Source organism: Oxyura jamaicensis, chromosome 3, assembly GCF_011077185.1.
Source record: "Oxyura jamaicensis isolate SHBP4307 breed ruddy duck chromosome 3, BPBGC_Ojam_1.0, whole genome shotgun sequence".
Lineage (NCBI taxonomy): Eukaryota > Metazoa > Chordata > Aves > Anseriformes > Anatidae > Oxyura > Oxyura jamaicensis.
In genome coordinates, this window is record NC_048895.1 from 84750514 (window position 1) to 84762194 (window position 11681).

Consider the following 11681-nt stretch of genomic DNA (forward strand, 5'->3'; position numbering starts at 1 on the left):
TAACACAGAGGAAGAAGTACAACTGATTCAGAAATCATCACAATGAACCTTCCCTAGCAGTCAGGTGCCTACTCCCCATGGACATCACAAGAAGGAGTACATGAAGACGTTGTTTTCCCAGCATTATACGGGTCAGGTCAGTAGTGCAGGAATCTACAAATATTTTGTCTTACAGCAGCCTTGCAGCAAGAATTTAAACCTGCTAAATCAGGCTACAGCAATACCTTTAAACATTTCAGTGGCCATTTCCTGGCCTTGTGTACAGGTGGCAAAGTGTGACTAGTGCCTGCACACTTGACCTTTCCTACAGGGCAGTTTTATCTAAAGTTCCTTCCAGGAATGATCCCAGCCTTGGGCTCATAACTTGGCAGTGCCCAGGCTTTGTCTGTAGATGAGGCTGGGCCCAGACGGCATCAGAAATAGTGTTAACAGCTTAGATCATTACATATCTATGCTTGTGTCTCTGTCTTGGACATGTTTAGTGTCTTTGTAAAGATTTGTTACCCTGGGGTTCAATTATGCTATGTCCTTCATATCTTGAGCCATGCTAGGGAATGGAAAAAAAAATCTCACTATCCTACCTTATTACATCTCCATGTGGCTTAGCCAGCTTTCACAGATGCTCCTTTGCTTGGTACCTTTGGGTACCTTTGGGTGCTATTAAGGACAGATGATGGGAAGCTATGGCATTTCGTATGGAATTCTGGAGCCAACTCCATGGATTTGCACCACCAGCAATATTCCTAGCAAAAAGGTAAGCTATCTGAAATTCACTCCTTGCTTAAGCCAATTCAATTATTTATTGACATTTTTCACCAACCAAAATAGAAAACCATCACGTGTTAAAAAAAAAATAAATAAAAGAGAGAGAGAGATGAAGAAATGGAAGAAAATCTTGCTTAAATGTGCTTACAGCAAGACTAATCAAAGAACTGTCTCTCTTTGTCTATCTTATTCAACAGCTGACCTGCTGTAATTTTCTCTGGTGAGATGTCTGTCAGAGATTCTTTCTTGTGTTTCAAATGCCTTGGGTTACAAATTACATTCATTATGGAGCTTCCACACTAGTTGAACTCGCTAGCTAATGTCTCCCTTGAAGTCCTTTGCCAGTTTTGGAAAGATACGGTCTTTCTTCCAGGAACATGTCTTTTTTTCTTCCTTACCTGGATATAAGTTAGATTTCCTCTGAGGCAGAATAAACATTTTTCCTCTTGAGATGTACATATATCTTTGTAAAACCAGATGTTGTCATCTGGGCTTGCTAATTATTAACTATTTGCATCAACATTGGGTAAAACTATACTCAGTGATTTTTTTTGTGTGACAGTATGCATGCTTCCACATGAAAACTTTTCCTCTGGTGAACATTACAATAAAATTCAATATTGAACACTGATACAAACATAAAATTGGCTAAATCTATTAAGGTCATAACTACTTTTTCATTCAGATGAAGCTCTTTGAGGTGATCCTAAGTTTGAAGGGACTGAGTCCTAATATCTTCTTTCTTCTAAGTAACCAGGGACCTGTGTCATTCTGGTGTGGTCACTTAAGTGAACATGCAGTCTGTCTTTCATGAACTTCTGTGTGTTTGGGCTCTTAAACTGGTGTCTGTGAGTGAGTCGTGGTAGGATGATGGTGGACAAAGATGGCCGGACAATCATCCTCTCTGAAGTTCAGGCTATGACAAAAGTGTTCTTCCTTCATCTCCAACTCTGGTCAACTCTGTACCAAATATGTAAGTGATTGAGAAAATGTATCTCAGACTCAAGGTGATAGCTGAGTGTTTGCACACCTGTGTAAAAGGATTTTGTTTCTTCTTTCAGGGTCACACAGAGCCATGAATTTTGTTAAAGTACAAGTCCAGTGATGCCTCAGGGGGACTATAACTAAAACAAAACATAAGGTGAAAGTCTAGGATGGACAAAGTTGGTGTGAAATATTCTAGCAGGTGGCATCAGTCACTCTTTTAAATGATGCAGAAATCAACATATTTTTTTTTCCCTGACTTATATCAGCCAGAACTCCATCATTTTGCATTACTGCTCTAGTCCCAAGGTGTGGATTCCACTGACGGGAGCAGCGGAGGTGAATAACAAGACTCATTTCTGCCTGTCACATGAAAGCATTTGTGCGAGGTCATCTCCTGACAAGTGAGGGCTCAGTCCCAGCAAGCAGAGCTGCTGAGTCTCCAAATCCCTTCCCAGCTTCATAAATCTGATAGCATTTATCATTGTCCAGAAAATACAAACCTCAGAATAATAAACCAGATGGTGGTTATATAAGTTTGAAGAAAGCCAAAAATCCATAGATAATGTTGCTTTTCTTACTCCAAAGCTTGCATTGACTAAGAACAGAAGAACCAAAACCAAGTTACCCTCTCTAGTATAGTCTTACCAGTCTCGTTTTCAGAATTTAAAAATAATTATTAAAAATCAGGGAATTGCCATTTTTATTAAAAGGAAGTCATAGCTGTTTACAAGAGTAGGCATGACAGAAGCAGATTTTTGTAGAATAATATGTATTTGGAACCTGAGACCTGCGTCTTATATCTTCCTGTCTGGCTCAAAGTAAAATTGTTATACAGTGATTTTCTTTGGTAATCAGTCTTGTGTTGAGCACCAAACACAGGTGGATAATTAAGTTAGTTGCATGAGATGCTATTGCTGGTTCTGAGCTTTTGTAAAAGAACTACTCTTGAGCTCCTCTCCAGAGAATAGAACAGCAAAGGTGTTGAACATTACTTAAACATGACCTAGTTATAAGATAATATGTTGTTGTCATAGAAGAAGTGCTAGCTGGATTTCAGTCTTCCTTTAATATGCCCACCAAGTCTCTTCACTTCTTATTCATTCAGCAATTAAGAACTTAATGCATTATCCTCATAGTTTCATGTTTTCCCATATCATTAAAGGTCCAGAGGAACTTCTTTATGTATTGAACTGTATAAGGGACATGCAGCCAGAAAAGAATGTGCACAGTCACAGGGTAGGCACTGCCTTGATATATTTTTAGATGTTGCAAGAAGTCATAATGAACATATTAGCTGGTAGAAAGTGCAAACCCCTGTGTGTATCTTAAGTTTGATCCCTAAGGTAAGGCATCAGGCAACATTTTCTGCAGTCCAAACCCCTCTCCTAATTATTGGTACCTGCATCCTTGTCTTCCAGACATGAGTAAAAGTAATTTAGAAAAGACGATGAAACTAGTGGTTAGAGAATTAACCCAGAAAAAAAAAATAAAAATAAAATTGATTTTGTGGGGACCCCAGGTCTGCAGGCACCCTCTGAAACTGCCTACTAAATTGAGGTAATAAAGGAAGTGTTGGCTATGCTCTGGACCTGGGCAATTTCAGCTCTGTCCAGATTGGGATCCTTCTACACATGCCTGAAAGCAGAGTTTTCTCATGCTCGGGAAATTCTAGCATCATAAAATGCTCATCTGAAGATATTTAGACATCAGGAAGTTATCAGGAATGCAACTTTGGCAACTCAACTCCATATATGAGCCAGTGACTTTTAGATCTAGTCCCAATGTCAAGGATAATGTACTACTGGTATAGCCCAGGGACAGACCTTTTAGGAGACAAAAAAAATCTAGTGTGGAGATGAACTTCAGACAGCAGCCTAGAAAATGCTGTGAACCTATATATTTAGGGGTTAAGGAGTTTATGCCCAATTAAGCAGGAATTAAGTGCTTGGATCTGCTAGTGTCTCCTGCTCAATGTTGACAGCACGTTTACAATACTTACTCTCTTTTCTTTCTGTATGGGAAACACAGAAAGATCTGTCTGATCTTTTCTTCATATGCCACTGTTCTTTCAAAGTCAGTAACCAGTCTTTTCCTGGATAGTCTTCCCCAAACAAAACTTCACTTTTGGTGTTAAGCAGGCTTCAGACAAGCCTAGCTCCATCACTTTCTTCTTGACAGCTTAAACCTATGCCACTCGGGGAAGGGTTACAGAGCACTGGTATCCTGGCTCTATCCCTTGTGCTCATTATTTAGATTCACTACAGTTAAAGATTATCAGGTTTTTCATAGAGCCTTAAACCCTTACTCATTTCACATTCACTGACATGAAAACAAAGAAGTCTTTTATAGAGCAATATTTGGAGTGTTTTGCTTGGAGTTTAGAATTTAGATAATCACAGAATTAAGCACAAAGTCACAGAATGGTTGAGGTTGGAAGGCACCTCTGGAGACCATCTAGTCCAACCTCCTGTTCAATCAGGGTCCCCTGGAGCACATTACCCAGAATTGTGTGTAATCCCAGGTTTACTTTACATGCCAGAAGTTAAATTTGAGCACAGTCCATAATTTCAGTTTTGTTTTGTAAGCTATACAGATATTCTAGATCTTGCTGCATTTGTCATTTGGCAAGAGTGCACAACAGCAGTTTTGTTTTTGTTATGGTGTGAAAATATACACAATTGTTTCAGGAATATCTAATGCACAATTATCAAATCAGTAACTGGAGCTCAGTTACTGGGAAAAAAAAAATATCAATCAGCTATCCATCACACTAACAAGACTACTGCCACTATTTGTTGAAAACTAACTACTGTGCAACTGACCTTTGTCCTAATAGACTTTAAATTTTATGTATTTTATGTTGTAAAGACTTGGTTTTAAACTTTTAATAATACTGCTTTGCACTGCACTAGCATTTTAATTTTCTATCTTCAGAGGTCAGTATGTCCTTAATTTAAATGATAGTCAGATGCTAAGTTCAGAAAATATAATTTAGAAAAGCAAAGATCCTTAGAATTTGCTTTTTTAGTTTAAGTGTATTTTCTCAAACCAGAGGCTTGCCAGCAGTTACTGCTTAAGTGAGTGCAACCCCCTGGGAGACTAGCACAAGGAGGGACAACTGCACTGATCAGGAGCACCAAGTTAGTGGTGCCCAGTTATCCTGCTCTGTTTGCCTCATTCAAGTATGGGAGTCCATCTGCCCATGGATGTTCCCATTTATCAATACATTCTTGATGCTAGGTATAATTATCCTCATTCAGTTTAAGCCAGGTCAGACCCATGGACTTCCTGACAGGTCCCTCCAGGGCCTCTTTACTCATATTTAGAAGTTGACAAATATTTTACTAACTCCTCTGTCAAAGAGACCCACTATTTTTTTCAAAATATTTTCTTCTAATTTCCTGTGCTTGACAGAGCATACAGCTTCCTGGATTTTTAACACAACTAACCCAGTAAAGTAAATCAGGTTGAATTATAGATATTGGTGGTGAAAACAGGTATTTTTATAGGAAAATAAATAATTCCATCTACCTAAGAGCTGTACTGAGAAAATAAAAACCTTATTCAAACACAAGCCTCACAAATAAAAGGTAAGAGAGTTCAAAAAATTACTAGCAAAGGAAATTGCTTTTTTGTATAACTGTAGCTCTCTCCCCAGCCTTCCCCCAGTTTTCCATGACAAGAAAGCTTATATCTAACCAGTTAAAATTTAAAAAGGTTAGAATGCTGCTTGTTCCTGAATTTGCTGGCCCAGGAGGATACCTGCAGAGGACGCTTTACATTACACATTTTAAAGACAGGAATTTTTATGAATGTATAGGAATAAATATTGTCGTGATGACATGACCATATGAAACAATCTTCCAATGTGATTTCCCAGCAGAGGTGTTCCTTGATTATTCTGTTTTCCAATTTGCAAACTCTTCTCAAACTCCTGCAACTCTGCAAATTTCACAGAATCACTGCCTGAGTGAGGCAAAGAAGCTGACACAATGAAGCTGACAGTCCCTAGATTAAAACTGTGTGTAATCACAACTTTTTTCCAGTGTCTTTTAGTCAGAGGCACTGGTTTGATTTGATGATTAGCATGGACTTGACCTTTTTTTTTTCAAACTAATTAACAGAAGCCCCAACAGTTCCTAAGAGTTAAGCCCTCCGCTGGAAGCACACACAAGAAAGACTTTATGAAACACTGACAAGCTAACTTTTCTCATGGAGAAAAAGTCATCTGACTTACAGGGTTTCTGCTAATTAATTTATCTGCTTGATATTCTGGAACAGAGAGGACAGAAAGCAGAGAGGACAGCTCCTAATGAACTGTTTGTAAAAACCTGTGCCTCTCTCAAATATCCCAGAATTTTGTGTTCCAGCTAAAAAGTGTGGCAAAAAAGTTCCATAGTCATTTAGACCTGACCTATCACTGTTTTGGTTTCTTTCATCAGTCATATGACCTCTTTTGTTATTTTAATTGACCTATGGTGGAGGTCAATTTAAAATTTCTTTAATTAAAATGACACTTAATTTGTTCTGTAGATCTGGTTCTGGAACTTCTCACCTTTGGGAAGGAGCAACACCTTTTATTTTAGTTTCTTTTAACCAGACTTGAAAAGACATGGACAAAGTACTGCTGTGCAGGTACTGCTTAGCAGGCCTTGGTGCATTTACTCAGACACCCTGACTCCTTACGCAGGCAATACATCGTTTTATACACTGCCCATACAGGGTGTAGGACTAATGCTGACTTAGTTGGAACTATGCATCTCATTTGCAGTAGAAACACATCAATGACCATCACATTCCTATGGATCTCATGAAGGAGCAATGAGAAGGGGAAGTTTGGTGGGTTGAAACCCTCATGGAAAACTGTGGAATTGGGATATGTTGGTGTGCCTCTCAGAAGAAATCCACCCACAAACATGTTAGATCAAATTATAATGAATAACCTTTGTCCCTCCCTCCACATCTTTACATTTTTTTTTTCCTCTTACCCACTGAAAAACAATGTTAGCAACCTCCATCTCACAGGCACAGAAGTCTCCCCTCTGTCACTAATAGTGGTTCATTGTGTTTCCTCTACCTGAGAGTATTCTGTTCAAGCAATATTTTAGTTGAAATCAATTGATTATGTGTCTCATATACTATTTAATATTTGTATTTGTACTATAATGTCACCTTGTTTTGATAAACATTGAGCCTAGACATTTCACTACAAGACTCTACTCTCAGCCCCAGTCTCTTTCTTTAAGAACTTCTTTTTCTTCCAGGAAAAAAAGGATTGTCTGGAAATATGCATAAAACAGCAACACATATTATTTCTGTCGGACCAAGAATATTTCTCTACCTTTAGGAAAAATATAAAAATAAAATCAAACTGAATATTTGCTCCTCTGCAAGTAACTAAATTAATTAGACATTTACTACTTTAAAAAGTAAAATAAAACAATAATTTCAAAATTTTTGCAAGCTTTTCCTGTTTTAATACTTAGTTCAGCTATTGGGAATACATAATCTGAGTCTGTGATTTACCAGAGCATGTAGAGTGCAGCACGCTCATTTCAGTTGCACAGTTATGAAGCACACTGCATTTTACCCCAGAACATTAGCATTTCAGTTCATTTCTAATTCCTCTTTCCTTCTGAGATTTTGTTTTTAGATACTATATCTCCTGTATAGAGTAGTCAAAACCTCCACTCCTTTCTTGTAATAGCATACAGACATTTTCTTCGGGATGAACTTTAGCTGGCACATTTGGGCACTCATCACTCAACAAAGGGAGATCTTTATGCCTCTTTTGCAAGGGTGGGGGAATTTAAAATCAAATTATTGCTGCTATTCCTTTTAGCCTAAGGTTGCAGAAATACGTGTAATCACATTTTCTCACTGGAAGACTGTTGTGTGAATATTTGTAAGCTGCCTTTTTTTTTTTTTTTTCTGTTTTGATATTTTGGTGTTTGTATATACAAAAACATAAACATTTGCTGCCACATTGAAATACATAATTATGATGACCCAAGCATTGAATAACTTTTTTTCTTTTCCTTTTTCTTTTTTTAGGTATCCTTTGTTTTATTTTTAATACCTTTAAGCCTTTTCTTATTATAAATATTCTCTGAGCTTTTACCAAATTTTACTGGAGGCTTTCATACTTCTTTTCTAAAAAAGAAATTGGTAGATCAACACAAAGGCCAGTGTTGCTGTTTTTATTTCTCTCAAAGCCCAGTGTTCATTTACAATATTTATTTAAAGCATACAAGCACATCCAAATTTGTTAACTTCAGTGAAATTTCATATGTTTTGTTCAAATGTATACAGCATGCTGAAAAAAATCTAGAGCTCTAGATAATTTTCCAGCAGTCCTACTTAGTTCAGTGTGAGGAGAGACTTGTTAGTGATTTAATCCTTTTAGTTTATGTTCCCCAAGAAACATGTCGATTACAGCTACGTTGGAGAGACAAAAAGATGAAATTAGTACTATTGAGTGACAGTTATAAATTAATCTCCCAGGAGGAATTTTCTGTTGTAACCAGACCAAATTTCCCATTGATTAATTTCATTCCATTAGACCTACTTAGTGCTTACTCTGCTTCCATTACTGAAATGTTACTTAGACATGATACCTATACCTTCTTTATGCACAGCCATTTACTAAAGAAAATCTTCTGTGCAGTTTGAATTCCAGCTCAGATTCCTTACTTATCAAGTTCTGCTGGAGTTTGCATAGCAGAGGGGTATTCGGTGGGTAAATAATATACTGAAATTATTATTATTATACGGAAAGCTTTTTTCACTCTTAATATTTTCTTAATATTTAGCATCTCTCATGTTTCTATAACATTTTATGCCCTTTTAAGCCATATTTTCTTTCCCTTGTGATTCTATATGTATATTGTAAATGGCTTCTATTTCAACACTCTTTGATTTCTCCAGTATATTAAAGATTGCTTCAGCTGCAAGCCTGTGTATGTAGCTTTCTTAGGTCATGGGAAAAATCTGAATTAATTAGATTGTCTGTACTCTCAGGTTGCTTATGATCCCCCCTAATATATTCTAGAAAATAAGTAGTTTTCTAATCTTTCTGGATCACCTGAAATTTATATATTTGGTCTTATAAATGACATCTGATTTATGTGGTTAGTATTAAAAGTCAACTTCATGAGGCATGATAAAATCCCTAATGTTTCCCCAGATTCCAGCCAGTGTCTCCTATAAAAAACATAGCATGGATCCAGATAAATTCAAAACTGTCAGCACTTTTTCTTAATTACCCAGCACCCCAGGACTAGGATCACAGCAGGTGAAACCTCCATGGACTGTATACTTCTGCTACAGCCTGTGTAGTCACGGTCTCTTGACACTAAGTGGGTGAGAAGTCAGGTCTCAGCACTGCCATGTCCAGACTCTGGACTATGTTAAAACAGAATCTATGATCTGGGCTTTTCCAAGAGTGTTTGACAGGTGAGACAAAGGTCTTTGTGTTCTAATTACTGGGGAATACCATTTTATATTACCCGATATTCTATTTATTACATGAGGCCATGTTTTATCCTCTGCAGTATGGTATGGTATGCAGTATGATTGTTATTTCCAATAACCAACCAAGAAAGTGGATGGGAACATAAGTATCAATATGAAAAATCACTGAGGACCTCAGTGAACTGAGGTTCTCAAAAGAACTATAGTGTGTTTTTTTTTTCTTATATTTAAAAAAAATATATGTTTCAGTATTTGACCATAAGCTAAGAAGACAGAGGATCTCAGATTTTATTCCTGAAATCCCAATCTTTTCTGTATGCATACTGTTAAACTCCAACATTCATAAAGTCAATTTTGTGAAAAAAATAAAATTCTACTTTTCTTCTTTTCAAGTACAACATGAATAAATTTTAACAGGCATTGTGAAGAATATCCTTTGCATTGCAAACAGTTTCAGGAAGGGATTCTATAGTTAGACAAGGCTGATTTTGTTGTATATTATAGCTTAAAGCTTATGCTACATTTGCTTTTACATATTTAAAATTGCTAAAGTATGTGCAAAACCAGAAGAATGGCAGTTTACAGCAATTTTTTTGTGAAACATGGTGAGCCCTCAAATGAAATAGTTCATCTGGACAACCTTCTATATTTATATTTCTTCTTTGTAAGAAAAAAGTCATCCAGTTTCTCATGTCACAATAATTACGCTATGATGAATCTCTTTCCTAATGGTAATGTCTGTGATATCACTTACAAAGCTATTGTTATTTAATGTTACAATTGTACCACAGTTAAAATACAACACAAGTGTTATAATTATTCTAATCTTCATTGCAAGAGATAAAGAAACTTTTTCTATTACCCTGTAGGTATTAGATATTATTATTTGTGTGTGGATATTTGAATAAAACTCTCACTGGTCACTAGGTAATTTTTAGTGTATGTCTCTGTAATGTCATGCTATCATTTTAGAAGTGAGTAAAGTGAGTAACAGCTTGCTAGGCAATAAGTGCTGCACCTCTGTGCCCATAGATAACGTGGTGAGATGCTGATCATCCCATTGCGACAGTTTCCTGGTCATTGCAGGCGAAGAGGGAAAGGCTCCTGACAATTCTGCTGGAACTGAGTTAAAGGCACTCAGGCACATTTTCACTTTCTGTGGTATATTAAAGGAGCCATGCCAAAGCTATAGAGTGTAATTTTCATTAATAAAATAAAATAAAATAAAATAAAATAAAATAAAATAAAATAAAATAAAATATGGTAATACATTGAAAATTGTATGCTCGGAAAATATATCTGCAGACAAATATATAAGCATGCTGCAGCAGGTATTGGATCTACCTGTGATCCTGCATGGTGTCCTCCAGCATCTTGACTGAGGTCTGTGCACCCTCCTGTAGCACTGAATCAGAAGTGAAGTGCTGCACTGGCACATTACCCCGTTTAGCAGTACAATGATTATGTTTCCGTCTATGTGATAAGCTCTGTCTGAATTACTGATCAGAAGAGGCGCCGCTTGACTCTTGCCAGAAAATCTTTTTCATGACATTTGCTCTCCACTTTGCACCTGAATGTGTTTCAATTACTTACTAAGAAAACTGTGCTGGCTTAAAAGGATCCCTCTGCACTGGGAATATGGCCCCAGTCGAAATGACAAACCTTTCTGTCAGCTTTGTCTCGAGCTGGGAATAAGCGCTTTCTCCTATTTAATTAAAACTCCTCTCTCTTAAGATTTGGTGCCTTGCTGTATCAGGATAACATAATAGTAATCAGCAATATGCCCTATGGAAAGGCATTTCTTTAAACTATCCTATCATTTCTTGCTGGCATTTATTTTACCAGCAAAGCATTTTGGAAAAGAAATTCCTAGGTTAAGCGCAAAGGCATTAAACTGTAATGATCAGCAATCTGAAGAAAATAATATCTTTTTCTCTGACTAAATAAAAAAAAGTTTGCAACGTCATTGCAACTTCCATACACAGTGAACTGAGGTCAGATACACCTTTATTTTCCTCCCCTTACTTTTATTTTGTTGAAGTGCTGTTTTTTTCCCTTCAATATTAGTCATGCTTGCTCTGAAAGCTGTCACATACTGTGCTGTAATGAGTGACTGGACCTTTGGAGTAACAGACTGAAAATTTTATACACACTGGGATTTTTCAGTTCTTGTACCTCATTGTGAGTGCAAGTCCTGATTTCTTCTAGCCAGCTTGATTGGTAGAGGATGGACAATGTATTTGAGTTATTATTCTGACAGAGTGGTGTGGGGTCATGGGGTCAAACATGGCTGCACAGGGTCAAATGTCCAGTTCATTGATTCCTAAGTAGAAAAAGAAAAGTGCTGTCACAGACTCCAGGGGTGATAAGGATGGAGGCATGTATTATGTTAAGTAGAGCTGTACAAAGGAAAGACACAGGTGCCATGTGTCACAGTTCTTGGAAAATTAGATAGA

General features: G+C 37.0%; 1 long non-coding RNA gene across 1 annotated transcript in view; it reads right to left on the minus strand.

Moving 5' to 3' along the window:
• LOC118165027 overlaps nt 1–10788 on the minus strand; it is a 32559-nt gene extending 21771 nt beyond the window's left edge. Inside the window, exon 1 of the long non-coding RNA XR_004749821.1 lies at nt 10570–10788. This is a non-coding gene — a long non-coding RNA (uncharacterized LOC118165027). The remainder of the gene's footprint in view (nt 1–10569) is intronic.
• Between the last annotated feature and the right edge of the window lie 893 nt (nt 10789–11681).